Source organism: Odocoileus virginianus, chromosome 16 (genome assembly GCF_023699985.2).
Source record: "Odocoileus virginianus isolate 20LAN1187 ecotype Illinois chromosome 16, Ovbor_1.2, whole genome shotgun sequence".
Lineage (NCBI taxonomy): Eukaryota > Metazoa > Chordata > Mammalia > Artiodactyla > Cervidae > Odocoileus > Odocoileus virginianus.
The window spans coordinates 3,196,507-3,223,612 of NC_069689.1; the positions used below are offsets into that span (position 1 = coordinate 3,196,507).

The 27,106-nt window shown below is 41.4% G+C and overlaps 2 protein-coding genes across 16 annotated transcripts in view; one reads left to right on the forward strand and one right to left on the reverse strand.

The window, feature by feature from the left end:
* The window catches only part of TMEM266 (transmembrane protein 266), a 123,722-nt gene extending 109,180 nt beyond the window's left edge, over positions 1 to 14,542 (reverse strand). Inside the window, exon 1 of the mRNA XM_070477617.1 lies at positions 14,450 to 14,542. The gene's annotated coding sequence lies outside the window, so the exon portion shown is untranslated. The remainder of the gene's footprint in view (positions 1 to 14,449) is intronic.
* The window catches only part of NRG4 (neuregulin 4), a 105,162-nt gene continuing 92,214 nt past the window's right edge, over positions 14,159 to 27,106 (forward strand). For 9 of the 15 annotated variants that reach the window (XM_070477634.1, XM_070477636.1, XM_070477635.1 and 6 more), the window contains exons 1-2: positions 14,596 to 14,818; positions 17,317 to 17,378. The gene's annotated coding sequence lies outside the window, so the exon portion shown is untranslated. Of the gene's footprint in view, positions 14,315 to 14,595; positions 14,819 to 14,854; positions 15,412 to 17,316; positions 17,379 to 25,493; positions 25,609 to 27,106 lie in introns of those variants that run through there. The other 6 variants (XM_070477625.1, XM_070477627.1, XM_070477628.1 and 3 more) reach the window with 6 other exon arrangements.

The window sequence follows — 27,106 nt, forward strand, 5'->3', positions numbered from 1 at the left end:
CATCTATGCTTGACTCTTCCAACAAATATAACTGAAGTACAATTTGTAAAGCAAGCTCACTGTGTGAATTATTTTGTCCTGCTGTTTTAAGTCACTGCACAGTTCAGAGGAGTAGAGAAATTATTCTGGGATACCTAAATCACAAAGTACAATCCCATCATTTGGGGAGAGGATGCCAAGATCCAGAAGACAAAGTGACTGGTTCAGAGTTACCCTCCTAGTGTGTGGAATAGTGGGGGCTCCTCCAGAAATCCTTATGCCTTAGTCCCATGCATTTTCTCAAAAGTTGGAATGTTATCTTTGGAAAAGGAGAGTAACAACAGTCTGAATGTGGTTACAACTAGAAACAGCCTTCTCTCTCCCCAAACTTTGTCTTCAAATAGACTCCACAGCTTTCTGATTACTCACACTTTCAAGGACCACCTAATTTCAGCAATTAAGACTAATTTTCAGGTGTTGTTTTTTGTTTTAAATTCATCTGGTCTAAATCAAATCTTCAATCTCACATTTAGCTCAAAGTTCTTTCCCTCCACATGGCTCAGACTAACTCACAGCTTGAGGTCTTGCAAATGGGGAAGGAGATGAAATCTGCTTTTCTCTCCTTCCCTTCTTCCATTGCTCTTGCTTTCCAGGATCAGTGGTGGACCAGGGGTGGAGGAGTTGACAAGGATTGAAGTAAAGGGGCTAAAGTCTTTGCACTTGACTGTAAAGCTCCCTTGACTGACAGCATTCTCTGGGTTGGTGTCCAAAGATTGCACATACCTTGGGATGCAGCTATGGCTTCTGGTAAAGGCCTTATGGGAATCTCCATAGGATCTGAGTCAGGGGCACCAAAGTGAGGGTGCTGTGGGAGCCCTCTCCCTTGGCTGGGAGGAACTAAGGCTCTCTCTGCCCCATCTCCAATTGCACTGTCCCTCAATATTCTGCCCAGTGAATCAAATCTTCTTGACTAGTCTTTTTTTTTAAGTTGAGAATTATGGTTTTTTTTAATATATATTTTATTTTGTAGAGTGTTTTTATTCATTTATTTTTGGCCACGCTATATGTGGATATGGATCTTAGTTCCCTGGCCAGGGATTGAACCCGTGACCCCTGCACTGGGAGCATGGGATCTTTAACTAGTGGACCACAAGGGAAGTATCTGTCTAGTCTTTTTTCACACAGGCTGGTGGGTGATGGCAGCTAGAAAAGTTTACCCACTTTTATATAAATCTTGAGGGGTTTTGCCTAGCTATTCCTCTTCAGAAGTGTGGGGTAATTACCACATAGCATTTTCATTAAAAAAAATTCCATTCAATATTGTCTTATGGGAGTCCTAAGTGTCAGCAAGGTTGTTCTTACTTTTGGAAAGGAAGACAGTATACAAAGAGGAAGCAGCCATTGGGAAGATCCTACAGGGAGAGAGGGAATTACCCACGGACTGCTGGAAAAAGGAGGGACTGCCTCCAAAGACAACCCTCCCTCAACATAGGGAATGTCAAAGATTCTGAGAAGATTCTGAGGGGAGCTGCTTCTCTGGGACCCAGCAGTTTGGGGGCATCAGGATAAGATAAAATCCTGCCATTGCCCTTCACCCACTCAGTGGTATAGACTGAACTCTTTCCTCCTTCTGAACTCTGGGTTCGCCATCTATAAAATAGGGGGATGGTGACTATTTGTCATTTTTGGCTGCATAGCATTGTAGCATCCTCTCTGTTTGGAGGAATTACACAATGGGTGGTGGGCAGACTCCCCCTTTGGCCATTACGGAAGCCCAAGAGGAGGCCATACTCCCTACCCTTCCCATGTATTACAACATGGAAATGTGACCCAGGCTCATCCAAAGACTTTGAATCCTTAATAAGAATGCAAAAGTATGACTGTGGTGGAATGAGAGTCCAGGGGTACGGCTTGAATGTTGACTGCAAGTGATCAGCCCAGACTAGTACAGGAGCGCCCAGGGCCTTTGAGCTGTGCCTGGCCACCTTGATTAAATTCCGAGCCTGGCTCTCTAGCCTCCGATGATTCTGCAGAGATGCCATGTTCTCTGTGATAATTATCTTAACTTGGCTCACAAGCCCCATTCAATCCTTTTCTCCCTCTACAGTAGAGGCTAGAAAGCAAAATACTTGAATTCCCAGACACCTTTGCATTAAGAAGTGGTCATGTGATATAGTCCTGATTAATAAAATAAAACAAAACAAAACAAGAAGTCCCTTCCCCAGTATGAAGGTAAAACCTGGAGAGGAAAAAGCTTTTGTACTTCACCGTTGTCCCTCTCCTTCTTCCTGCTTGGAATACACATGAAATGCCTGGAAGTGAAGCATCTGCTCATGACCATGAGGAACAAAATGCTAATCGGAACCCTAGCCTCTGATGACATCCCTGAGCAGCAAGACAAGCCGACACCACCACTTTTAGAAGCTAAATACTGGTGAGAAAAGTAAATCTTGCTATATGGTATACAGCAGGTCAAAAGAGATTCCATGCATTGGGTCCAATTTGCTACAGAGATTCAAATGGAGCTATTATAGTTTATGATATAACAGATGAATATTCTTTTTGGAAGGTTAAAAACTGGGTGAAATAATTATGGAAAACGTTGGGAAATGAAACCTGTTTATGTATAGTAGGAACCCAAGTAGTGGCTCAGATGGTAAAGAATCTGCCTGCAGCGCAGGAAACCCAGGTTCAATCCCTGGTTTGGGAAGAACTCCTGGAGAAGGGAATGGCAACCCACTCCAGTATTCTTGCCTGGAGAATTCCATGGACAGAGAAGCCTGGCGGGCTATAGGCTATGGGATCACAAAGAGTCAGACACGACTGAGTGACTAACACACACATACAGGTAATAAACTAGACTTGGAGAAAGAGAGACATGTTTTAATTCAAGAAGCAGAGTCGTATGCAGAATCTGTGGGAGCAAAACATTATCATACTTCAGCCAAACAGAACCAAGGAATCGACTCTTTCTTGACCTTTGTAAAAGAGAAGATAAACACACATCCTTCTACTCTGCCATCTTGATCGCCTCACCACAATCAAAGAAAGCTAACCAAAATGATCACACGCATCACAGTCTTGTATAACTCAACAAAGCTATGAGCCATGCCGTGTAGGGCCACCCAAGACGGACAGGTCATAGTGGGCAGTCCTGACAAAACACGGTTCACTGGAGAAAGGAATGGCAAAGCACCTCAGTATTCTTGCCTCGAGAACCCCATGAATTGTATGAAAAGGCAAAAAGATATGACACCGGAAGGTGAGCCCCCCAGGTTGGTAGGTATCCAATATGCTACTGGGGAAGAGCAGAGAAATAGCTCCAGAAAGAATGAAGTGGCTGGGCTGAAGTGTAAAAGACACTTGGTTGTGGATGTGTCTGGTGGTGAAAGTAAAGTCTGATTCTGTGAAGAACAATATTGCATAGTAACATGGAACAGTAGGTCCATGAATTAAGGTGAATTGGATGTGGTCAAGCAGGAGATGGCAAGAGTAAATATCAACATTTTAGGAATCAGTGAATTAAAATGGATGGGAATGGATGAATTTAATTCAGATGACCAAGGTATCTTCCCAACCTAGGGATTGCACCCAGGTCTCCCACCTGCAGGAAGATTCTGTACTGTCTGAGCCACCAGGGAAAAACCCAAGAATACTGGAGTGGGTAGCCTATCCTTTCTCCAGGTCTTCCCAACCCAGGAATCAAACTGGGGTCTCCCGCATTGCAGGCAGATTCTTTACCAGCTGAGCTCCCAAGGAAGCCTAGACTTCTGCTGCTGCTAAGTCGCTTCAGTCGTCTCCAACTCTGTGTGACCCCACAGACGGCAGCCCACCAGGCTCCCCCGTCCCTGGGGTTCTCCAGGCAAGAACACTGGAGTGGGTTACCATTTCCTTCTCCAATGCATGAAAGTGAAAAGTGAAAGTGAAGTCACTCAGTCGTGTCCAACTCTTAGCGACCCCATGGACTGCAGCCTACCAGGCTCCTCCGTGCATGGAATTTTCCAGGCAAGAGTACTGGAGTGGGTTGCCATTGCCTTCTCCCAGATTTCTGCTACCTAGGCAAAATCTGAGTTGAGCATGATATTTATATTTGTAAAATATTTCGTAGTTTAGAAACTTAAACTGTCATTTTTTGTACCATCTCACTGATCCTCACAGCAATGCTGAGCTAAACAGGGCAAGCATAAGGACTATCAGGAGTGATAGGTTCTAGAGATAAGTATGGATGGTTGGAAGGCATCACTGATTCAGTGGACATGAACTTGGGCAAACTCCAGATAGACATCAAGAGACAGGGAAGCCAGATGTGTTGCAGTCCACAGCGTCGTGAAGAGTTGGATACTTCACGACTGCAGAACTGAACAACAAGAGCAACAATGACCCAAGGCAGTGGGGAAAGAGGAACAGACATTGAACTAGGGGTCAGGAAACCTGTTTTGTGCTCCAGTTCTACCACTAACTTAGTACCTTGACCTTGGAAAAGTCAATTACCTCTCTGGGTCCAATCTCCTCCTCTGTACAGTGAGGATGCTGGATGTACTAGTCAACTTAGACTACCTTAACAAAATTCCTTAGACTACATGGTTTAAATAACAAACTTATTTTCTCACAGTCCTGGAGATGAAAAGTCCAAGATCAGGGTGCCAGTACAGTCTAGTCCTGGTGAGAGCTCTTCTCTCCGCTATGTCCTCACACTGGGAGTGGGGAAAAAGAGAGAGGGAGAGAGAGACAGCTAGAGAGAACTCCCTCTTTTTATAAGGACATAGTCCCAGCAGATTAAGGCCCCAACCTTATGACCTCAGCTAATCTTTTCTTTTTAAATTGGAGCATAATTGCTTTTAATGTTGTGTTAGTTTCAGAATCAGCTATCTGTAGACATATATCCCTTCCCTCTCAAACCTCCCTCCCACCCACCTGCATCCCACCCCTCCAGGTCACGACAGAGCACTGAGCTGAGCTTCCCGTGCTGAGTAGCAGGTCCCCACTAGCTACCTATTCTACACATGGTAGTGTATGTGTACTCTCCCAGTTCATCTCACCCTCCACTCCCCTGCGTCCACATGTCTGTTTTCTACGTCTGCATCCTATTCCTGCCCAGCAAATAGGTTCATCAGTACCATCTCTCTAGATTCCTTACATATGCATTAATAAACAATATCTGTTTTTCTCTTTCTGACTTACTTCACTCTGTATGACAGACTCTAGGTCCATCCTCATCACTACAGATAACCCAATTCCATTCCTTTTTTATGGCTGATAATGTTCCATCATATATATATACCACATCTACTTTATTCAGTCATTAGTCAATGGACATTTAGGTTACTTCTGTGTCCTGGCTAATGTAAATAGCACCGCAGAGAACACTGGGATACATCTGTTTGTTTTTTTAATCATTGACCTCACTTAATCTTATTTATTTCCTCAAGATTCTTTCTCCACAAACAACCACGCTGGGGGTTAGGATTTCATCATATGCATTTTGGGGGAACACAATTCAGCCCACAGCACTGACATGACATTTGCAGTTCCTTCCACCTGTTAGCACAAGTCTGGAACATTGAAGATACTCACAGTTGTCCATGGAATCAGTTAGTCTACTGGCTTCCTTGATTCAAGACATTGCACAAGGCTCATATCTCAACTCTTGGGTAGGGAGCATCTTGGGGTCTTCTGTGTATGCTTCTCCTTTTCAAAGGAAATTAACACACCGAAAGTGATCTCTGGCCAAAACAGGTCTCTCCTGAGGCTGGAGCCTCAACATTTTTCAAAAAGCAGTATATTTACTGTTACTTTCAGTTTTGGGGCGTGACATGAAAATTAGCTACTGTCTTTAGAAAGAACACAATGGTGACTGTCATTTGGAGTTGGGTTTCAAATCACACATATACAGTTAAATTTTCTGACTGCCATGGACAGTACTGATCAAATGTGGCCCTTCACCAAAGCCCAAAATGCCTTGTCATTCCTCCTTCACCCCTGAAGTACCTGCAAGTGCTGTTTTCAGGCATCTCTGTGGTCAGACGCAGCCTCTGGTGAAGAGAGCCAGCCAACCTTAGGTCAAATATAATTTTCTCCAATGGTAATTAACCAGGATTTCTCCAGAAATATTAATTATTTTTGGTTTAATATACTTATTGTCAAAGGCCTAAAAACAATTATATACTCACTGCCAAAGGCCTTAAATACAATTCCAACAAAAATATTCCGAGGATGGTTGAAACAGCCCTAGAATGAGGTGCTGTATTCAGATCCAAGGCCATTAGGGGTAAAATGGTCTCAACTTCTATAACTACTTTATTTGTTTACTTCTCCTTATTTATGATAAAATCTATAACTGCTTATAACACTAAATTTTCCCTGTGTTAGTAACTTCAAACACAAATTCACCTTTCACAGCTATTAAAATCTTCATCTTCAATTGCCCCCAACTGTCCCAAGTCTGGTATTCTTACAAAATGGTAAGATGCTGAGTTTCCATGTTTGATTCTGTAGAGCAATGGTTCTCAACTGGGAGATGCCAAAGATGCCCAGAGGGCATTCGGCAATATGTAGAGACATTTTTTGGTTATCACAACTGGCATCTAGTAGATAGAGGCCAAGAATGCTACTAAACAGTGCAGAGGACAGCTCCCCTACAACAAAGTTATCCAGCCCCACATGTCAATAATGCTGAAGCTGAAAAACCCTGCTACAGAATATGAAGATGCAAAGAACATGGTCTGTAAGGCTGCCAGGGTAAGAGAGGGGAAACTTCTACTGGCAGCCCAACTCTACACACGACCTCAGAGACACAGCAGAGACTGATGGAGTATTTGCCATGCCAACAGATGTTGGGAACAGGATTAATTTTTTTAAAGTAGGCAGCCCCTCCTCTGATCTTCATTCAAGTTCACTGTCCTCTTCACCTGCATAGTAAGGGGAAAGAAAACGGGACTAGAACACAGGGGCTCAGGAGCAGGCCTGTGACGAGGTCTGAAGATTTGCCACTTACACCCTCGGAGCTCATTTTATGTGCAATGGATGGCATAAGGACAGAAAAAAGCTCCACTTTATAAAATCCTAACAGCTTCATGGGTTGGTAGGATTTCAAACTCCTTTTAAAAGGCATTAAATAACTCCCTGTGCTCCCATTATTTTAATGATTTCTGTATATCCCTCCTCATTCCAGAAAGGTTGAGGTGGTTAACTCGCCCTGTGGTGTCGAGTCAATCTCCCCATATAAAGCTTACATGGGCTTTAGGACCGATCAATAGGTGTTTCAGTGTAGGAGGAAAAAGGATCTGGGGAGGACCAAGGAAACCTATAAAGTTCTGGCAGTTCAAAGATATGAGTTAAATTCCTACTATGTGTAAAGTACAGTGCTAAATGCTGAGGCAATATTTTTTAAGAGTATAAATCACAGCTGGTGTCCTTAAGTAATTTATAATCTGCCTGAGAGAGATAGGCTCAGTGCCCAAGGGAGGATGTCTTTCATTACACGGCGGTCTGTGCTCAGAGCCTGCAGGCAGGCACAGCCCTCAGCTCTTGTCCCTTCCTCTGGCCGGGGAAGGAGGAGCAGAGCAAAGGCTAGAAGTGGGCACACCCTGGAAAGGGTCGGGGCAGGGAGCAAACTAACCAGGTGCTAAAGTTACGGTTTTATCCCACAGCTACAAGAGAGACTCCGAAGGCATCCAAACAGGAAGTTACAATGATAAAAGGTGACATTTACTGAGTGCTTGCTGTTTACCAGGCACACTCATTTCATCTTCTTCCTGATAGCCCTATGACAAAGCTACTCTTCTTCCCATTTGACTGATGAGGAAACTGAGGCATGGGGTTATTAAATCATTTGTGCAGAGTCACACAATTAGGAAGAGCTAGAGCCAGGATTCCCACCCTGGGCAGAGCCCACACTCTAATTTCTGCTCAGGACTGCCTCTTGATAGAACAGGATTGAGAGCTGAGGAAAGACCAGACCTGTTAGGAAGATGCTGCCAGCAGGGAGCAGTTCAAGGAGTGGAAGTCAATGGGGTCAGATGTTGCTGAGCCATCAGGAACGAAATCTGAGAAAGGGCCATTGGATTTGTGATTAGGCAATCAGGGGTGACCTTTAAGAGTTCTGTTCCATAGAAGGGTGGGGACAGGGGTTCCCGGTAAGACAGGAAGTAGGGAGGGAAAATGCAGAGAGTCCCTGATAGAAACTGATAATGAAAGGACAGGGGGAAACAAAAGAGACTTTTGAAGCTATGCTACCAAACAATGGAACACAATTACAATATATTTCACCTTGTTCTTTTGTTTTGAAGGGTATAACTAATAAATTTCAGTAGCCATGGTTAAAGGAGAATTAGCAGTGTCACAGAAATTGTTTTTTGAGAAAAAAACAACGCTGCATCAAATTCAGGTAAAATCAAAGATTTAACTGTTTGAAGGGAAATCATTATGGGAGAAAGGTTACTTAACCTTATTTCTATATTGCATTGACTGGACATGATGGCAATTCTGTAACTGGGATGGGGGACTGTCAGAAAATCACGGATGAAATAACTCGCTTCAGACTTAGTTCAAGTCAAGAGTAGCAGAAAGCAATGGCTTTATGCGTTATGGCTTGAGGCTGAAATTCAGAGAAGAGCTGCCTGATAGCAGCATGCACTTCCAAAAACCTGGGCTGCAAAGGGCAGAAATACTTATTAAAATTCTTTGTTTTAATGAGCTGTGGGAGCCCGAGTTATCGGACCTGTCCTAGCTACTGAGTAGTTTCCATTACAAATCAAAAGCAGTTTCAGGCAGGCTGCATTTTCTTGGAGGGGAATTCTCTCCTGGTAGATAATTCGGACCGCCTAGGGCAGCAATTAAAGGCACTGAGGAGGAGAGAAGGAGGAAGCTTCCCTGTGGCTGAGGAGAGGCTCCACTGAGACTTCATCCCATAGTCATTCCCTCCCTCTGGCATTCCAGTGTACTCAGTCCTACAGTGTTCTGAGTCACGTTCATGTCCCAAATGCCCATCATTTTGCTGCTGCCCAAGAACTACTGCAAATAATAGATGAATGAAAGGTAACTCAGGAGTCTGAAACTGCTGGGACCAAAATAATCTCAGGCTGGGATGGTGTTGGGGTACGCTTTCTGCAAAACTCAGACTCATGAGATAAATTCTTTGGCAATGAACTTTCACACCCTGGCTTAAGCAGGAAAGACACCAACAGGTATTCAACATTAAAAAAAAAAAAGATGCGGAAGCTGGTAGTGTCAGGATTAACCTGCCTGTAAGAGTGTCCACAGATTCCTTTTCCTTTCCAGTGACTCAGGCCATGGGAAAGTTGGTGGAATCTAGAGCATCCTTCTTTGGAAGTCTTCAAAATCATTCTGCACTCCAAATAGAAGGGAACCCACACAGGTCTCCTTTCCATCCCAAGCCATATGCCCATCTACCTTTTGCTTCCTTGTTACACACTGCAGCCATCAGGAGACTTTCTTTTCATCTTTCCAAGGGCTGACTGTCTGGGAGGTTCCTCTTTTGTCAACAGCCACTCAAAAGTAAGTCAACATCTCCCCTGATTCTTCTCCACTTTCCTTGTTCTCCCCCACTCCCAACACATATACAGCCTTTGCATTTGAGAGGTTTCACTGCTCACGATGGGGAACTGCAAGGGCTACAAGAAAACAAGAAGTGTGGGAGGCTGGAAAGACTCAAGGATGCCACGGTGACTTGTCAGTTCTTTTCCATAACACCAGGGTTAGGGGAGTGAACAAAACAGACAAAATCCCTGTGCTCTGGAGCGTTCATTCCCTGGGGCTGATTTTTATAGAGTGTGTTCAGAGGGGCTGTGGATAAAAGCAAAGCAGGAGGAGGGATGGGAATGCCTGTGGGAGGGTGTGTAGTTTTAAAGGAGTGATGAGACTTTGAGCAGAGCCAAAAGGAGGTGAGGAAGCGAACCATGCAGGAATCTGCAGGAAGCATGGTCTAGGAGAGGGAGGCACTAGTGCTAAGGCTCTGAGGCAGCAGGAACAGCAAGGGGGCCTGTGTAGATAGGCAGAGGCAGAGAAGGGTGGGAGGCCAGAGAACGGTGGGGCAGAGCACTCTCCATCCTGCAGTGGGAGTGAGAAGGAGGAAAAGGCCCAGATTCTGAGCCATACTGATGAGGGCCTGAACCTCAGCGTCTGTTCCTTATGTCATGCACCTCGGACTCTTCTCTTCTAATCTAGAAAGAGTTGACCACAAAGGGTCCTTGCAAAGGGCTAAAGGAGACACGAATGTGAAACTACCTATGGCAGGACACAGCACACATCAGTTCCCTTCCTCCAGCCCTGGTTACACGGCTCCTCTCATCCAGCTCCCATTGTGGCCATGTCTAGAAGGATGCCATTCAAGGGCTTTCTAGAGGTTCAAAGTATACTACCAAGTGCAAGAAAAGAAACTGCAAAGCAGTATGCATCTATGTATGGTATTGTTGGTGAACAGTAACATTTTAGTATCCGCATTAAAAAATCCAGAGAAATCCATACCAAACTACTAACGGCAGTGTCATGAAGGTATAAGACTATCAAAGAATCTAACCACGGACCGCTACCTTCTATATTTATGTAATGATTGAACATTTTACAACATATACATATTTGCAAGTAGAAATCACAATAGATACTAATGTTGGTACAGGAGAATTGATTTCCTGGCCCTTTCCTATAAGCAGCCTCCATCCTCCCTTGCTCCCAAAACCCACAGATGTGAGCCCACTTTAGGAACCCTTACATCTTCCTTATGGGGAAACTGATTGCATACAAATTCAACCAGAGGTCTAGGTCTCTCAAGAGACCAGGACTATTAGAGAAAATCCTATGGTGGGTGTGCCTGGCCAGCATCTGTGAACTCTTTGGAAAGGGGATGGATTAACTAGCAGGTTGTGAACCACTTTCTAAATAAAATTAAAACCCTTGCTATAGCTTCCACCAAGGAGAGAAAAAGAAGACTGGTGAAAATCGAGTATTTCAGAGTAAACTGACTCTGAACTTTTGTTATTCCAGATTGTTGACACAGAAACAAATATCTCATTTTAGAGAATACTAAGTTAAGTGTAAGAAAACAAAACATTTCACAAGTAAGTAGCCTACAAGGTCAGTCAAGGAAAGACAAATATGCCAGTTCCCAGTGTCTTACTCAACAATACATTAAAATGTGCATTACAATAAGTCACTGCAATGCATGCTAGTTATATAGCTTGGAAAAATTTTAGTTGCTTCTCCACTTCCAAAAAAAGAAAAAAAAAAAATCCTTGGTGAAGGGAATAAAAAAAAAAAAAAAGCTTAAGCATCCATAGTTGCCCATATGGTTTTTCCCAGTGTAAACATATGTTTCAGGGAAACAAATATGTAGTCAGAAACGTTTTAATGTTCCTCAAATTGACCACTGCACCAAAAAAGGGTGCTCAGCCCTGCAGTAAATAAAATCCTGCTTGAATAGAAGAAAGTAGACTTCTTGGATGCTTTTTAATTATGAGACCACTGTCTGTAGAAGATAGAGGTACTCCTCATTGGAAAACCCATTTACTCCCCAGAATCAAGCAAGGCCTCTCTTTGCTTTCCACTTCCCGCTCAGTAACATCAGGACTTATCTTGAGTTTATCTGATCAGAAACTGGAAATCCCCAGGGCAGAAAGGCTCCATCTCAGCATTTCCACAAGCACTGGAGCTGTGCGCTTCCAAAACCAAGTGACTTCCGTGAGGCAAAATGGTTGTAACAAATTGCTTTACTATCAACAGAATACAGTATAACGAAAAAAGTAACATCATGATGTCCTAAAACCAGTCATATTGCCCAAGAAAGAAAACAAAGCTTGTAGAATTTACAAGAGTCTTTTATTTCTAACTTAATATTATTCACCAATTTATCATTAAAGCTGTAACTTCCATGGGATATAATTTTCAAATAATCCCTTATGCTTATCTACACTTTTCTCAGCACCATCTCAAATATGTGACCTGAGTATAAAACTTTGCAGCCCCCCCGGATGAATTTCCCATCGATGCAACCACAGTGAGAACTGTTAGGAATGTGTAGCAAGATCTCATAGCTGCGTTATAATAATGCATTTATATAAAAATATTAAATTTATACCCATTTTTTTTCCATTTATTTTTATTAGTTGGAGGCTAATTACTTTACAACATTGCTATACCCATTGTTAAATGTACAGATTCCAAGATTTTCAAATGAAGAGCTGCTACAATCACAGAGAGACTGGATTATGGTCTACAACTTGAATAGATAAGGGATAAGGCACAGACACACAAGCGTGTCAATGTTTTAATGACTGGCAATGAGACCAGAAAATGGTGTGCAGTGTAGGGAGAAGATAGGATTGGAATGTGACCATGAAAACTGTGTATGATTCATCCTACCTGATGCATATACATTTTATAGATTTAAATGTGAACGGAAACAACTTTTTGAACTTAACTGTTTTGGGAGAGTTGAACAGAAACATGTCTTTAAAAAAATTTTTTTTTAAAAAACTTTTTATTTTTTATTGGGGTATACCCGATTAACAAACAATGTTGTGATAGTTTCAGGGGAACAGCAAAGGGACTTGGCCATACATATACATGTATCCGTTCTCCTCCCACCCCACTCCCATCCAGGCTGCCACATAACATTGAGCAGAGGTCCATATGCTATACAGTAGGTCCTTGTTGGTTGTCCATTTCAAATACAGCAGTGTGCACATGTCCATCCCAAACTCCCTAACTATCCCTTCCCTCCATCCACCCCGCATCTGGCAACCATAAGTGCATTCTCTGCAAGTCTAAGAAACATGTCTCAAATCCCATGTTTATAGGCTCAGTGCCACCTTAAAAAATTACACACAAATCCATTCTGAAACAACAGTTTCTATTACTGGAAAGTCACAAAGGTTGAATTGAATCTATGAAATGGAAAATCAGATCCAAGCCTGTATGCTCATTCATAAGCTTTGATCTTGATGAAAATGTAGATGGAGTGACAGTACCAGGGTTAAACATTACTCCCACTCCCTTACCCAAGCACTAAACCCCCCCCGTTCCCCAGCAATCAGATGCACTAGAGTTTGTATCCTTATCCTGTCCCTGACTGTGTGACCTTGGGCAAGTTAGCTAACCTAAGTCTTAGTCTCTTCGGGTTCAACGTGGAGATAATAGGTTTGTTATGAAGATTAAATGAGATCATGCACCAATAACTCATAACTCAGTATCTGGTATACATGACCATTAAAAAAATGTGTTCTCATGATTAAATGTGGCACTCTACTATATATTTTAGAAGCAATTATAGTCCTGCTGCTATATCCAAAGATCTTGTGATAACCATTTTTATTCTATACTTCTAGCTTTCGCTATTTTTTCACCATAGCATTGTGGGGGGGGGGGGGGCAAAAAAAGGTAGTCAGTTTCATATGTCCCACTTTTGGAACTGTTTCTTGAAGCAAGGTGAAAAGCTGGGGAAATAGATAACTGAAGAGAAATTCAGTCTTTAGGATCTGATGTTATATGTGCATGGAATATAAACACATCATCTCATTTCAATCTAAAACATATGGGGCATCAAACGATAGGTTTTATTTTAAAAGAGACAAAAGCCAAGCAGTATTAAAGGAAACATTAGGGATGAATATGGGTTTATTGCTATCTCAGTATTAGTGTTTGAAACAGGGATTGGTGGGCTAGATTACAGGGAATTTCATGGGGTCTAACTTCCAACAGGTGGCAAGCTTTAGTCATCCTCAGATGCAAAACCTTAATGAGTTTGAGTATGCAAGTCTCAGGGATTCTGTTCAAGGCCTCCTCTCGGCAATCAAGGGAAACAATCTTCTGGTTTTAAGCCACCCTGACAAGTTAGCAAGCAGGAGAACTGTCTGCCGTAGCTTGCACCTGTCCCCAGAACCGGATTCTGGCCTGACAGTGAAAAACCACCATCCTTTCTTGCCAGTCCATTCTGCCGCTGTGGCGCCTCCAGACAAATGGGGGAAGCCCACGAGGAAGCGGTCACGACCAACCAAGCCACAAATCCCTGGGGTGTGGGATTTCCACCTCAATACCACACTCGAAAACCGAAAACAGGCGCTCGCTTGTTATACTGCAATGGGATTCCCCCCAGCAGCAATTCCCCCCCCCCCACCCCAGCTTGCATGTTTTATTAATAAATGCAAGATGGCACACGGAGGCAAAGAATGGGAGGTAAGGCATCTGCAGCTGGACCCGAACCAGGGCAGTTTGCAAAAATAAATAAGAAGCATGTGACAAGAAGCAGATCTCCAGGCTGGAGCTGAAGCCCTGGGCTGCCCCAGGCACCCTCGCATTGCTACCCCGGCCCGAGGGTATGAAGGTCAGTGGTAAGATCCCAGCCCTCCCGGGCACGTACCCTGCAAACCCTGACCGGCCCCCACCCCCGCCCCGGCCACAGGACCCGGGCAGCGTGGCAGGGGAAGCCCCGGCCACGGCCGGCTGCGGGGACACATACCTGCTGCCGGGGCTGGGGATTCGCTCGGCTCTGCAGCGGCGCTGGCCGCGGCTCGCGCTCCCGGGGCTCCCCTCTCCGCCCCCCCGCCCCCTCGCGGCCCCGCGGCTCCCTCCGCTCCTCCGCCCACCGCGCTCGGGGGCGCGCGCGCGCGGCCACGCGCCGGCGGCAGGACCAGGACCGGGCCCGCGCCTGCGCCCTCGTCTCCTCTTTCGGCGCGCGCGCCCAGGAGGCTGCGGAGCGTTCGCGCGACTGTCTAGGAAACGGCAGCCTCGGCCGGCCCGGAGGGCGGCGGGAACCGGGCAGGGGGCGGGGGCTGGGGACGCGGCCCGCGCCTGGGCCCGAACGGAGCGCGCAGGTCTCGTGGCGTGGGTGAGGGGGTCGCGGGGACGTGTCGGGTGTATGGGGGGCTGCGCGTGCGCGTGTGGAATCAGGAGGGGGTCGTGGAGAGAAGGTCTGAGGTAGAAGGACTGGGAAGCAACAAGTGAGGGGGCCCCATTCGCGGTATTTCGTTCAACCGAGAATAGAAACCTTCTCTGGCTTTGGTGCAGCGCTTTGCAGTTTCTAAAGCTCTTTGCCAGCCGTTGGTTACATTCACACACGGCACCCAGTGAGGCAGCGAACGGCGGGCATGGATTGCCCTTTGAGCTTTGATGAACCCCTTTCTGGCCGAAGTCGAACCAGAATCAGAGACCCCCTGACTCAGGCTGCTGTCTGGGGAAAAAATTACTTGTCAGAACCTTCATTTCATAGTTGACCTCGGGACCCTTGTAGGTCAGCGTTTCTCAACCTTTTTTTTTTCTTTCCATTATCGTTCTCTTAAGAAAAGCCTTTTAAAACGTTTTGCTCATCAGTCTCTTCCTCCTCGACGCCATGAAATTGTGATACCGTTCATATACTGTATAGCTGCTTATGTACCGTATCGTGTTTTACACATAAAAGGAGTAAGATCTCACCCTTTGGAGGTAAAACATCTTCCCCGTGGAGAATGCTTGCTTTAGGACAGGGGCTCTTGGTTAGCGGGTGGGGCAAATGGCTTAGATGAGGACTCTGGGTGCACCCAGAAGATATAGATTTAGGTTCTTACATCCTCCCTGTTTCTGATGTCTGTGCAGGCTCCTGTGAGCAGTGGAATACAATCACTTAAGCACCTTCTGGAGTTAAAGTAGCTTTTGTCACTTGTAGTCTCGATTCATGCTAAAAATCTAGCCATTTTCCAGTAGAGTCCCGATAGTTTTGCTAAAGTACTTGAAAAGATTGCAAACCCTCTCTTCTAGACCACCAAGTTCCAGGGTGAGCTCTAGCTCTACAGACAGCCTTGATTTCTGGTTCTCATACCTCTTATAAAGGTTTTGGTGTTTGTTTTGGTTAGGCCTGTTTGATTCGCAGGAATGTCTTAGTCTAGTCATCCCTGTCTCTTCCTCTTCCCACCTCAGCTTTTCTAGCTAAAAGTTGGAAATTATGCAGTTGAAGGACTTCAAAACCCAGGTCACAGAATTGCCCCAGGGGCTTGGATCATAAGTTTCTTAGACAAAGAGATATCTAGACCGGGAATGTGTATCTACTTTTGGCAAGTTGGGAAATAAGTAAAATTCCTTCTTCAGGTCCTCCCTCATCTTTAACCCAAATCTAATGGAATTTAAGAGGAACGCAAAGCCCTTGGAGGTGATATTTGTAGAAGCTACCCGAGTTGCCAGAGGATTTTTCTTCTCCATTTAATGTAGACTTGAAAAGAGAAAGTGGGGATGAGTCTAGAAAAGTTGGGAGGATGGGTGGGATGGGGAATGGGTAGTTTTCTGACAGGTGGTGGCAACATTTCAACTACATTTGAAAAAGTGTAAGAAAAAGTCGCCTTGGCATAGCTTGTTCTTGTTGTTTTCCACCCCCATCCCTCCCTACCCCCCCACCCCCCCACTTAGTGGAACTCCAAAGGCTTGATTAAAAGCGTCCAGTTACAATGCTAGTTAAAACAGTAGGACACATGTTTTGAAACTTTCAGACAGAAAAATTGGAACACCACTTTGGTTTGCCTAGAATCTTTGTAGTCTAATACCAGTTTTAGATTCAGGTGTAACACTACTTCAAGGGAACTTTTTTCCTATAACAGCTGTCATTGAAGACCCTCCAGAGAGAGAAAACTATGGGAATTACGTGCTAATATCTTTTACCTGGGTCTTTTAAGTGTGCTGCCTTTTTTTTTTTTTGGTAATCTGAGTTCATGGAAAATGTAGGTGCACCTATTTTATGTGGTAGTGTGTAGTCAAAAAAAAGAAATCCCCTAATACCTGTAATTTATCAGCTCTATGCTGCACCCTGGTGGTGTGTACTTTATATCACCGACCCAAACTAAAATCCCCTTCTAATTCTTTAGGGATATTGAAAACCTAAATCAGCTGTGTAGACAAGATGCTATTCTGCTTTCTCCAAACTTCTCCTGCTCTCTTTTCAAATGTCTAAGTCCTAATACCTGGAGGAGGATTAGCGCCTAGGATGATCAATTTGGAGGAACCGTGAAGAACTCTGGCAGGCCTCTTTAGCTTATTCTTAAATGTGTCTATAGGAATCTCTTGAGGATGCTTGATTAAAATCGGATTCTGGAGGCTCCCCTCAAATCCATTAAAGTTGAATCGACACAAGTGTAGCCTGTTATTTTTATTTTTAACTGCCCCAGGTGATGTTTGTCAACAGGAGAGGTTGAGGAACACTGGAGCTATAAATAGGACAGGTGCCCGCTTCAGTAGACTGTAGGTGACTAGAGAAGGGATTTTGTGGGTGATGGAACCCCACAGCAAAAGGAAAATAGGACCTATACAGCAGAAATAGAAGAAATTAATTGTAGTTTTAAGGCTTGTGTGTCACTCTCTTGCCAGGTATATCTGCTTCTAATGTGGCTGTAATTACCTTGCTCTTCCATACCAAAATATCTTTTGAGGTAAGTCAGATTTTCTTTTGTTTAAAAAAAACTGTCTTTTCAAGAGTACCAGAATCACATAATCAGAAAAACTGTGCATGTATGCAGCTGCAAGATTAGGAGAAGGCAGACTGGAGATTACATTGATCCTATGAATGTCTGAAAAAGATTGCTATTAGAGTTAAAATTTGTTCTCTTGACGTAATTGCTTGAAAAAGTAGAACGTGTGAATTCTGATGCCACGTGATTTGTGAAATTTAAATAATATCAAGAGATTTTAAGTTGTTAATGTTTATGTAAATGTTAATATTTTAAAACCTCTGCTGCACGTTGATTTGGGATGCAGCCTCACTTACTGGGAACACACAGGGAGAAAGCCAATCTGAGTCAATGAAAAGCTTGAAAAATGGAATATATGTGAATTTGTGTGATAATTATTTAAAAATTTAAGTATACATAATACCTGCTAACAAAATATCTTTCAAAATCCTGCTGAGTACTTTAATGAATAAATGTGATTGACTTGTAATTAGCAAAATTCATGTGCATATATTCTGTGTGGATAAAGCAAAGCACAGCACTGTGCACTGAATAGGTCCTCAATATTCTTTTAAAAAATATTTTCTCATAAATAGGTTAAATACACTTAATGTAGCAAGCCCATTTTCAAGGACAGAAGGGGCATATTTTACCTTGAGTGGTGGCATGCTGAGAATGGGGCAGTGAGAACATCACTTGGGGTGTAGGCAAGAACGTTCTCATTGTCTGTAGGGAATTTAAACTATAATATACCCACTAAAAGCCTGTCTGATTTTTATTACCAGCAGCTTTTATGTACCAGAAATTCTAAACAATGTCAGTGATAAAATATTCTTCCTTGAAAAATTTCTTATGAACCTAGTTTCTAAACAAGTTCCATAGTTACTTTATATATATATATAAAATTTATTTTATTTTTGACTGTGCTGGATCTTTGTTGCTGCACACGGTTTTTCTCCAGTTTCAGCATACTCTATAGTTGGGATGCTTTGGCTTCTCATCTCAGTGGTTTCTCTTGTGGAGCATGAAGCTCCCACAAGCTTCAGTCGTTGCTGCACGCCGGCTTGGTAGTTGTGGAACACGGGCTTAGTTGCCTCGTGGCATGTGGATTCTTCTGGATCTGGGATCAAACCCCTGTTCCCTGCATTGACTGGTGGATTCTTAACTACCAGACCACCAGGGAAGTATTTTTGCCTGTTTATGGGGCTCTCCATGCAGGAATACTGGAGTGGTTTGCCATTTCCTCCTCCAGTAGACTATGTTTTGTCAGAACTCTTCAGTGTGACCTGTTCATCCTGGGCGGCCCTGTGTGGCATGGCTCATAGTGTCATTGAATTATGCAAGGCCCGTCACCATGACAAGGCTGTGATCCATGAAGGGGAGGAGAAACAAAAGGCAAGGGAGTAAGGGAAAGATATTCCCAACGGAAGGCACCCCTGGTGGCTCAGACGGTAAATAATCAACCTGCAATGCAGGAGACCCCTTCAATCCCTGGGTCAGGAAGATCCCCTGGAGAAGGGAATGGCAACCCACTCCAGTATTCTTGCCTGGAGAACTCCATGAACAGAGGAGCCTGGTGGGTTACAGTCCATGGGGTTGCTAGAATCAGACACAACTGAGTGATTAACACAACTACATACCCAATGCAGACTTCCAGAGAATAGGAAGAAGATAAAGAAGGCCTTCTTAAATGAACAATTCAAATAGAGGACAACAGTAGAATGGGAAAGGTTAGATCTCTTCAAGAAAATTGGAGGTATCATGGACCATTTCATGGAAGGACGGGCACGATAAAGGATAGAAGCTGTAAGGACCTAACAGGAGCAGAAGAGATTAAGAAGAGGTGGCAAGAATACACAGAAGATCTGTACAGAAAAGGGCTTAATTATTTGGATAACCACGTTGGTGTGGTCATTCACTTAGAACTGGACATTCTGGAGCATGAAGTCAAGTGGACCTTAGGAAGCATTACTATGAATAAAGCTAATGGAGGTGATGGAATTCCAGATGAGCTATTTCTGATCCTAAAAGATGATGCTATGAAAGAGTTGTACTGAATATGCCAGCAAATTTGGAAAACTCAGCAGTGGCCACAGAACTGGAAAATGTTGACTTTCATTCCAATCTTAAAGAAAGTTCAAGTGAAAGTGTTAGTCAGTCATGTCCGACTCTTTGTGACCGTATGGACTCTAGCCCTCCAGACTCTTCTGTCCATAGAATTCTCCAGGAAAGAATACTGGAGTGGGTATCCATTTCCTTCTTCAGGGGATCGTCCCACCCTAGGGATCAAACCCAGGTCTCTCACATTGCTGGCAAATTTTTTACTGTCTCAGCCACCAGGGAAGTCCCAAACTACTGGACAGTTGTGCTCATTTCACATGCTAGCAAGGTAGTACTCAAAATCTTTTAAGCTAGGCTTCAGCAGTATGTGGACTGAGAACTTTCAGATGTACAAACTGGGTTTAGAAAGGGCAGAGAAACCAGAGATCAAATTGCTGACATTCACTGGATCATGGAGAAAGCAAGGGAATTCAATAAAAACATCTACCCCATTGACTGCTAAAGTTTTTGACTGTGTGGATCACAACAAACTGGAAAATTCTTAAAGAGATAGGAGTACCAGACCGCCTTAATCTGTCTCCTGAGAAACACATATGAGGGTCAAGAAGCAACAGTCAGAACCAGACATGGAACAACAGACTGATTCAAAATCAGGAAAGGAGTACATCAAGGCTGTATATTGTCACCCTGCTTGTTTAACTTATATGCAGAGTATATCATTCGAAATGCCAGGCTGGATGAATCACAAGCTGCAATCAAGAATGCAGGCAGAAATATCAACAACCTCACATGATACTGCTCTAATGGCAGAAAGTGAAGAGGAACTAAAGTGCCTCTTGATGAAGGTGAAAGAGGAGAGTGAAAAAGCTGGCTTAAAAGTCAACATTCAAAACACTTCAGATCATGGCATCTGGTCCCATCACTTTATGGCAAATAGATGGGGAAACAATGAAAAGAGTGACAGATTTTCTTTTCCTGGGCTCCAGAATCACTGCAGGTGGTGACTGCAGCCATGAAATTAAAAGACGCTTGCTCCTTGGAAGAAAAGCTATGACAAACCTAGACAATGTATTAAAAAGCAGAGACATCACTTTGCCAACAAAGGTCTCGATAGTCCATACTGTTTTTTTCTGGTAGTCATGTACAGATGTGAGAATTGGACCATAAAGAAGGCTGAGTGCTGAAGAATTAATGCCTTCTAACTATGGTGCTGGAGAAGACTCTTGAGAGTCCCTTGGATAGCAAGGAAATTAACCCTGAATATTCATTGGAAGGACTGAAGCTGAAGCTCCAATACTTTGGCCACCTGATGCGAAGAGCCACTCGCTGGAAAAGACCCTAATACTAGCAAAGTTTGAGGGCAAGAGAAGGAGGCAACAGAGAATGAGATGGTTGGATGGTATCAATGGACATGAGTTTGAGCAAACTCTGGGACTTAGTGAAGGACAGGGAAGCTTGGCTTGCTGCTGTTCATGGGGTTGCAAAGAGTTGGACATGACTTAGGGACTGAAGAACAAACAAGAACAATGTAAGCTTCAAATTAGCACATTTTAATTATTGGTCCTTTAATATTATATTCTACAGAGACGTTAAATCAGAGAACTCCCAATTATATAGCTGGCCTTCTATAAACCTAGACTCAGTTCTATGGATATTTTTCCAAATAAATTAATAAAAATTCAGGGTAATGCAAGGCTTCAGGTGCAGTTCATGTCTGCAATCCCTTTGGTCCATATCCCTGTATTTAAATAGTAGATTCTTATGCAGTGATTGTACAGAGACTGTTAGGTGAAGAAACAGCTTGATTACTTCAGCGTTTTCATTCCATGTGACGACTTAAGAGTTTTCATTTGTGTTTAACATTTAAGAGTGAAGAGTGAGACAAAGTGTAAACTTTGAGTTGTAATGTTTTTGGCTTATAAGTACAAATTTTAGTTAATATGTGAAATTATCCTTTTGAATAATTGAATTAAAACTATATTTACCTCTGAAATTTATTCTTTTTAAATTATTGTTTACTCCAAAACTGAAGAAGGAACCAAGAGAATAGGAAATATATTATTATTTAGTACTTCCACAAAACAATATATAGGTTTTAAGGTTTTCCTTTTTTCAAAACATTAATTCCATTGCTTTTTTCTTTTTTGTACTATAATATTTATTTTATATTGACATATAAGTGGAGTTGAATAAAAGAATTTTCACTGTCTGTTTCATTCCTGGCTATTATTATTTGTTTCATTTCATGGACATTACTGAAAATAATTTTGTCACGCAGAGAAGGGTATGTTTAAAACAAAGATCCCTCTGGGTATTATATTCTGAGAATACCACTGGACTCAAATGATCACAAAATGAATGATGTTCAAATTAAGTGAGCTTTATTATGCATTTGATATCTGGAATTTTGCATGTATTTCATGAGGAAACCATTTTGGGGGTACTGTTTATATGGCAAATGAAATACCAGTGGTTGTGTATATATTTTAAAACATAAAAATGATCTAGAGTTCTAATTCTAGTATATTTAGGCTATTTTAAAATCTAGCAAATACATGTCCGTGTGTTTATTAGTAGACTCCTAATGATTACTGACATTTGTTAAATGCTTACAATGTGTCAGACATCATCCTGCGAACTTTATTTGTATTAATTTTTTCATAATAGTCCTATTGGCAAAGTATAGTTCTTATCTCATTTTATAGATGAGAAAACTGAGACACAGTGAGATTTTGTAATTTGCTCAAGATCACCCAAATAGCAAGTGGAGGAACCCAAAATTCAAACCTGGACAGTCTGACTCAGAGACCTCTCGTTCAACCCTGCTGCGTCACATATATATGCAAAATTGTGCCTCAGTTAGTTTGAGGAATCATGATGTAGTGGGAAAAGCATTATGGGTTCCAGGGTTTCACCTCCAGTTCATTCTTTTTTTCTTTGATTTTATTTGTTTGTTTATTTTTGGCTGCGCTGGGTCTTCATTGCTGCAAACAGGCTTTCTCTATTTGCGGTGTGTGGGCTTCTCATTGTGGTGGCTTCTCCTGCTGCAGAACTTGGGGCTCTAGGGTGTGGACTCAGTAGTCGTGGCCCATGGTGGATTTAGTTGCATTGTGGCACGTGGAATCTTCCTGGACCAGGGATTGAACCCATGTCCGCTGCATTGACATGCAGATTCTTAATACTGGGCCACCAGGGAAGTTCCCTCCAGTTCATTCTTTAACTTTGAAAAAGGCGATTAAATGAATGTCTCTGATTTGGAGAGGATTGGATTTAATAATCTAGAGATTCTTGAAATTTCTTTCTAGCTCTAAATTTTTGTGATTCTATGATTATTTTTATATAAAGAGGAAAATTTGATTTTTCACTTATCCAACAGACTAAAAATGAACCAGGAAAAAAAAAACTAGCATGATTAAATTTGAAGGTAGATAAATTTTTGATATTTTGTTGCAAAATTAGCTATTATTAAGCCTTTCATGTTCATTATTTTTGCAACTACAGAAAGACTATCAACTTCTTCTTTTAATTGAAATATAGTTGATTCAGAAAATTGTGTTTATTTTGTATATACAGCATAGTGGGTTTTTTTTTCAAATTATATCATGTTATAGATTATTATAAAATTATTAAAATATTCCATTGTTATTATTATATTGAGTATTTTGATATTGGGTATAATTCCCTGTTTTATGTAGTAAATCCTTGTTATCTATTTTATGTATAGTAGTTTGTAGTTAATCTCATACTCTTAGTTTATTCTTTACCCTCTCCCTCTCCCCTTTGGTAACCATGAGGTTGTTTTCTACATCTGTGAGTTGTTTTCTGTTTTGTATACAGATTCATTTGTGTTATTTTTCAGGTTCCACATATAAGTGATACCATGTAGTTTTTGTCTTTCTCTGACTTCTTTTACTAAGCATAATATTCTCGAGGTCCACCCATGTTGCTGTGAATGGTAATATTCTATTTTATTTTTCTATGGCATTGTATACATGGCACACATATATACTCCACAACTTATTTATCCATTCATCTGTTGATAGACATTTAGGTTGCTTCCATGTCTTGGCTATTATAAATAGTGCTTCTATGAACATTGAGGTGCATGTATCTTTTCAAATTAGAGTTTTTGTTTTTTGTTACTAGCTTCCCAGATGGCCCTATTGGTAAAGAACCCACCTACCAATCCAGGAGAGACGTAAGAGATGCAGGTTTGATCCCTGAGTCGGGAAGATCCTCTGAAGGAGGGCATGGCAATCCACGCCAGTAGTCTTTCCTGGAGAATCCCATGGACAGAGGAGCCTGGCGGGCTACAGTCCATGGGGTCACAAAGAGTTGGACGTGACTGAGCAGCTTTCACTTTCTTTTTTCATACCAAGGAAAGTGAAAAGTGAAAGTTTAGTTGCTCAGTCATGTCCGACTCTTTGTGACCCCATGGATTGTAGACTATTATATTGTATACCAAGGAGGGAATTGCCAAATCATATGGTTGATCTGTTTTCAGGGTTTTTTTTTAAGGAACCTCCATACTGTTTTCCATAATGGTTGTGCCAATTTACATTCCCACCAATATTGTATGAGTGTCTTCATTTCTCCATACCCTCTCTAGCATTTATTATTTGTAGACTTTTTGATGATAGCCATTTCACCAGTGTGAGGTGACACCTTATTGTGGCTTTGATTTGTATTTCTCTAGCATTGTTGAGCATCTTTTCATGTGCCTATTGGGCATCTCTATGTCTTCTTTGGGAAAATGTCTGTTTAGGTCTTTTGCTCATTTTTCATTTGGATTGTCTGTTTTTTTGATACTGAGTTGTATGAGCTGTTTGTATATTTTGAATATTAACACCTTGTCAGTTGCGCAATTTGCGAATGTTTTCTCCCCTTTCATAGTCTATCTTTTCATGTTGTAGATAGTTTCCTTAAGTTTATAGGGTATCTTTTCATGTTGTAGATGATTTCCTTTGCTGTGCGAAAGCATTTAAGTTTGATTAGGTCCCACTTGTTTATTTTTGCTTTTATTTCTTTTGTCTTGGGAGATTGATCTAAGAATATATTGCTACAATTTATGTCAAAGAATGTTTCGCATATGTTTCCTTCTAGGAGTTTTATGATGTCATGTCTTACATTTAGGTCTGTAAAGCATTTTGAGTTTATTTTTGTATATGGTGTGAGAGAGAGTGTTCTTATTTCATTGTTTTAATGTAGCTATACGCTTTCCCAGCACCACTTGTTGGAAGAGGCTGTCTTTTCTCCATTGTATATTCTTGCCTTTTTTGTTGTATATTAATTCAATGTAGGTTAGTGGGTTTATTTCTGGACTCTGTTCTGTTCCATTGATCTATGTGTCTCTTTTTTTTGTGCCAATATTATGCTGTTTTGATTGCTGTAGCCTTGCAGTATCGTCTGAAATCTGGGAGGGATATACTTACAGTTTTTGTTCTTCTTTTCTCAGGATTGCTTTGGCAGTTCTGAATCTTTGTGGTTCCTTATAAATTTCAGGGTTATTCATTTTGGTTCAGTGAAAAATTTCATGGATATTTTGATAGGCATTAAATTTGTACATTGCTTTGGGTAGTATGGCCATTTTAACAATATTAATTCTAAGAGCACAGAATATCTTTCCATTTCTTTGAACCATCTTTAGTTTCCTTTATTAATGTTTTATAGTTTTCAGCATGTGGGTCTAGAAATACCATATAAGTTCTGAGGGATTAATTATGCATTATGATAATTGGCTTGATATAAAAATTTATTATATATGCCACTTCTATATACTTATGGTGTTCTGAGCCTTGATCTTCTTAGTGCCGTATGAAATAAAGCTCTTTGAAAAAATGAACTTTTAAAGTGGAAGATAGATCATATTGTATACCACTTTTCCTGCCTCCTTTCTCATGAAGGTTACCACTTTATTGAAATGATCATCATTATTAACCCTCTGTCCATAATATTGCATGTAAACAGATGATATTTTCCTTCTCTCGATGTGTTACTAAAATTGCTATATAAATATTTTGTTTTTATTTATGGTAGCTACAATTTCTATCAAAGCAGATGAAATAGAGGTGAACTATAAAGTGAACTATAAAGCTGGTTTCCTCTATATTCTTCAATCTAGGAGAAAAACTTTCTCCCAAGGACAAATCAGGTAAATAATTTTGAATTCATTTTTTGTAATGTTTTGGGGCCAATATATGGAGCCATAATTTGTCAACTACAGCCATAGATTATTGGTTTAGTTCAACTAAGAGACAATAGAAATAGATTCCATAATATGGAGGATTCTTTAACTTTAAATTTATAGAACCTTGGATCTCAATTCTAATGTTGGAAAAGCCTGTATGTGTAGAACTATGTTCATGTATGTGTTAACTATTCATAAAACATTAAAAACAGCAAACTTGTATGCTGGTTAAATCAAAGTCCAGTCTTAGTAATTTAAAAATAATATGAATATAGTTAAAGAAGGTTAAGAAGGTCTTGGAGAACAAGAATCTGGAAAACAGTTCAAGTTGTTGAGTTTAGAAGAGTGAAGGCTAAGGAATGATACTGCTTTTCAAGTAGATGAGAGGCTGAGAATGGTGCCTGTCTTTTTCCCATCTCCAGAGAGGAAAAACAGCAGGAGAAATATAGATAAGAAAAGTCAAAGCTTTTGAAATTAAGGATGTTTAAGATTAGAATGATTGACCTTGGAAAGTTGTAGAATTCTTTTTCTGGAAGCTCTTCTAAGTAGTGTGATCATCTGCCAAGACACTTTATATATCCATTAAAAGGCCTTCTAATTTTATGTTGTTATGGTTTTATTTTGACAAACATATGGTGATATGTGTCTAAGGCAGTAGCTGATATATATTTCAAATGACAGAATATATAAACTAGTAGAACTTGACTTTAAGAGTATTATGGAAACTTATAGAGTTATTTTATGAGCACAGGTATAGTCATGTGTTTTATTCAGTTTGTTCCATTTGTTGACCGTGTGATCATCATTAACATGTTTAAGTTTTCTGGTTCATATAATACTCTTCAAATACATATGTTAATATTAGTAGAAATTGAATTGTGACTCTTAATGAATGACCTCTATCAAGTCTGGAGAGAAGGATGGGAGGATAAATTTAAAGAAGAGTTTGTTCAGATAAGATTATTGAGGACAGCTCTGTGAAATGTGAGACAAGGTGAAGATTTCAAAGGACAGTGGACCACAGTGTGATGATCTGAAGATGGCATTTGTTCCTCATGTCTTCCTATTGATTCAGAGAAAGAGCAAAAAGTAAGGACTAAGTAAGTTATATTGGAAACTTACAAGATCATAAGGTACCTTGTGACCTTAGGGGGAACCAGATTTTTTTTTTTAAAGAGTAAATTGCAGATAAGTGAAAAATAGTTTTGGATAAAAGAGTTTTTCCTCAAGTAAATGGATTCTCTAGTCGTTGACGGATAGGGCAAGATGGTAAAGAGTGACAGAAGTGGAAGAATTGGGTGTGAAATGAGCATGGTTGGGGGAGTTTGAGAGATGTGCCTGGTGGTCAGAGGCAAAAGGGAGAAAAGAATTGTGCTGTTGGAGGTGAGTAAATAAAACAGAAATAAAAGTACTTGAGTAGTAAAGTAGACACAGGTTAAAGGAAAATCAGGGCCATTAGGAT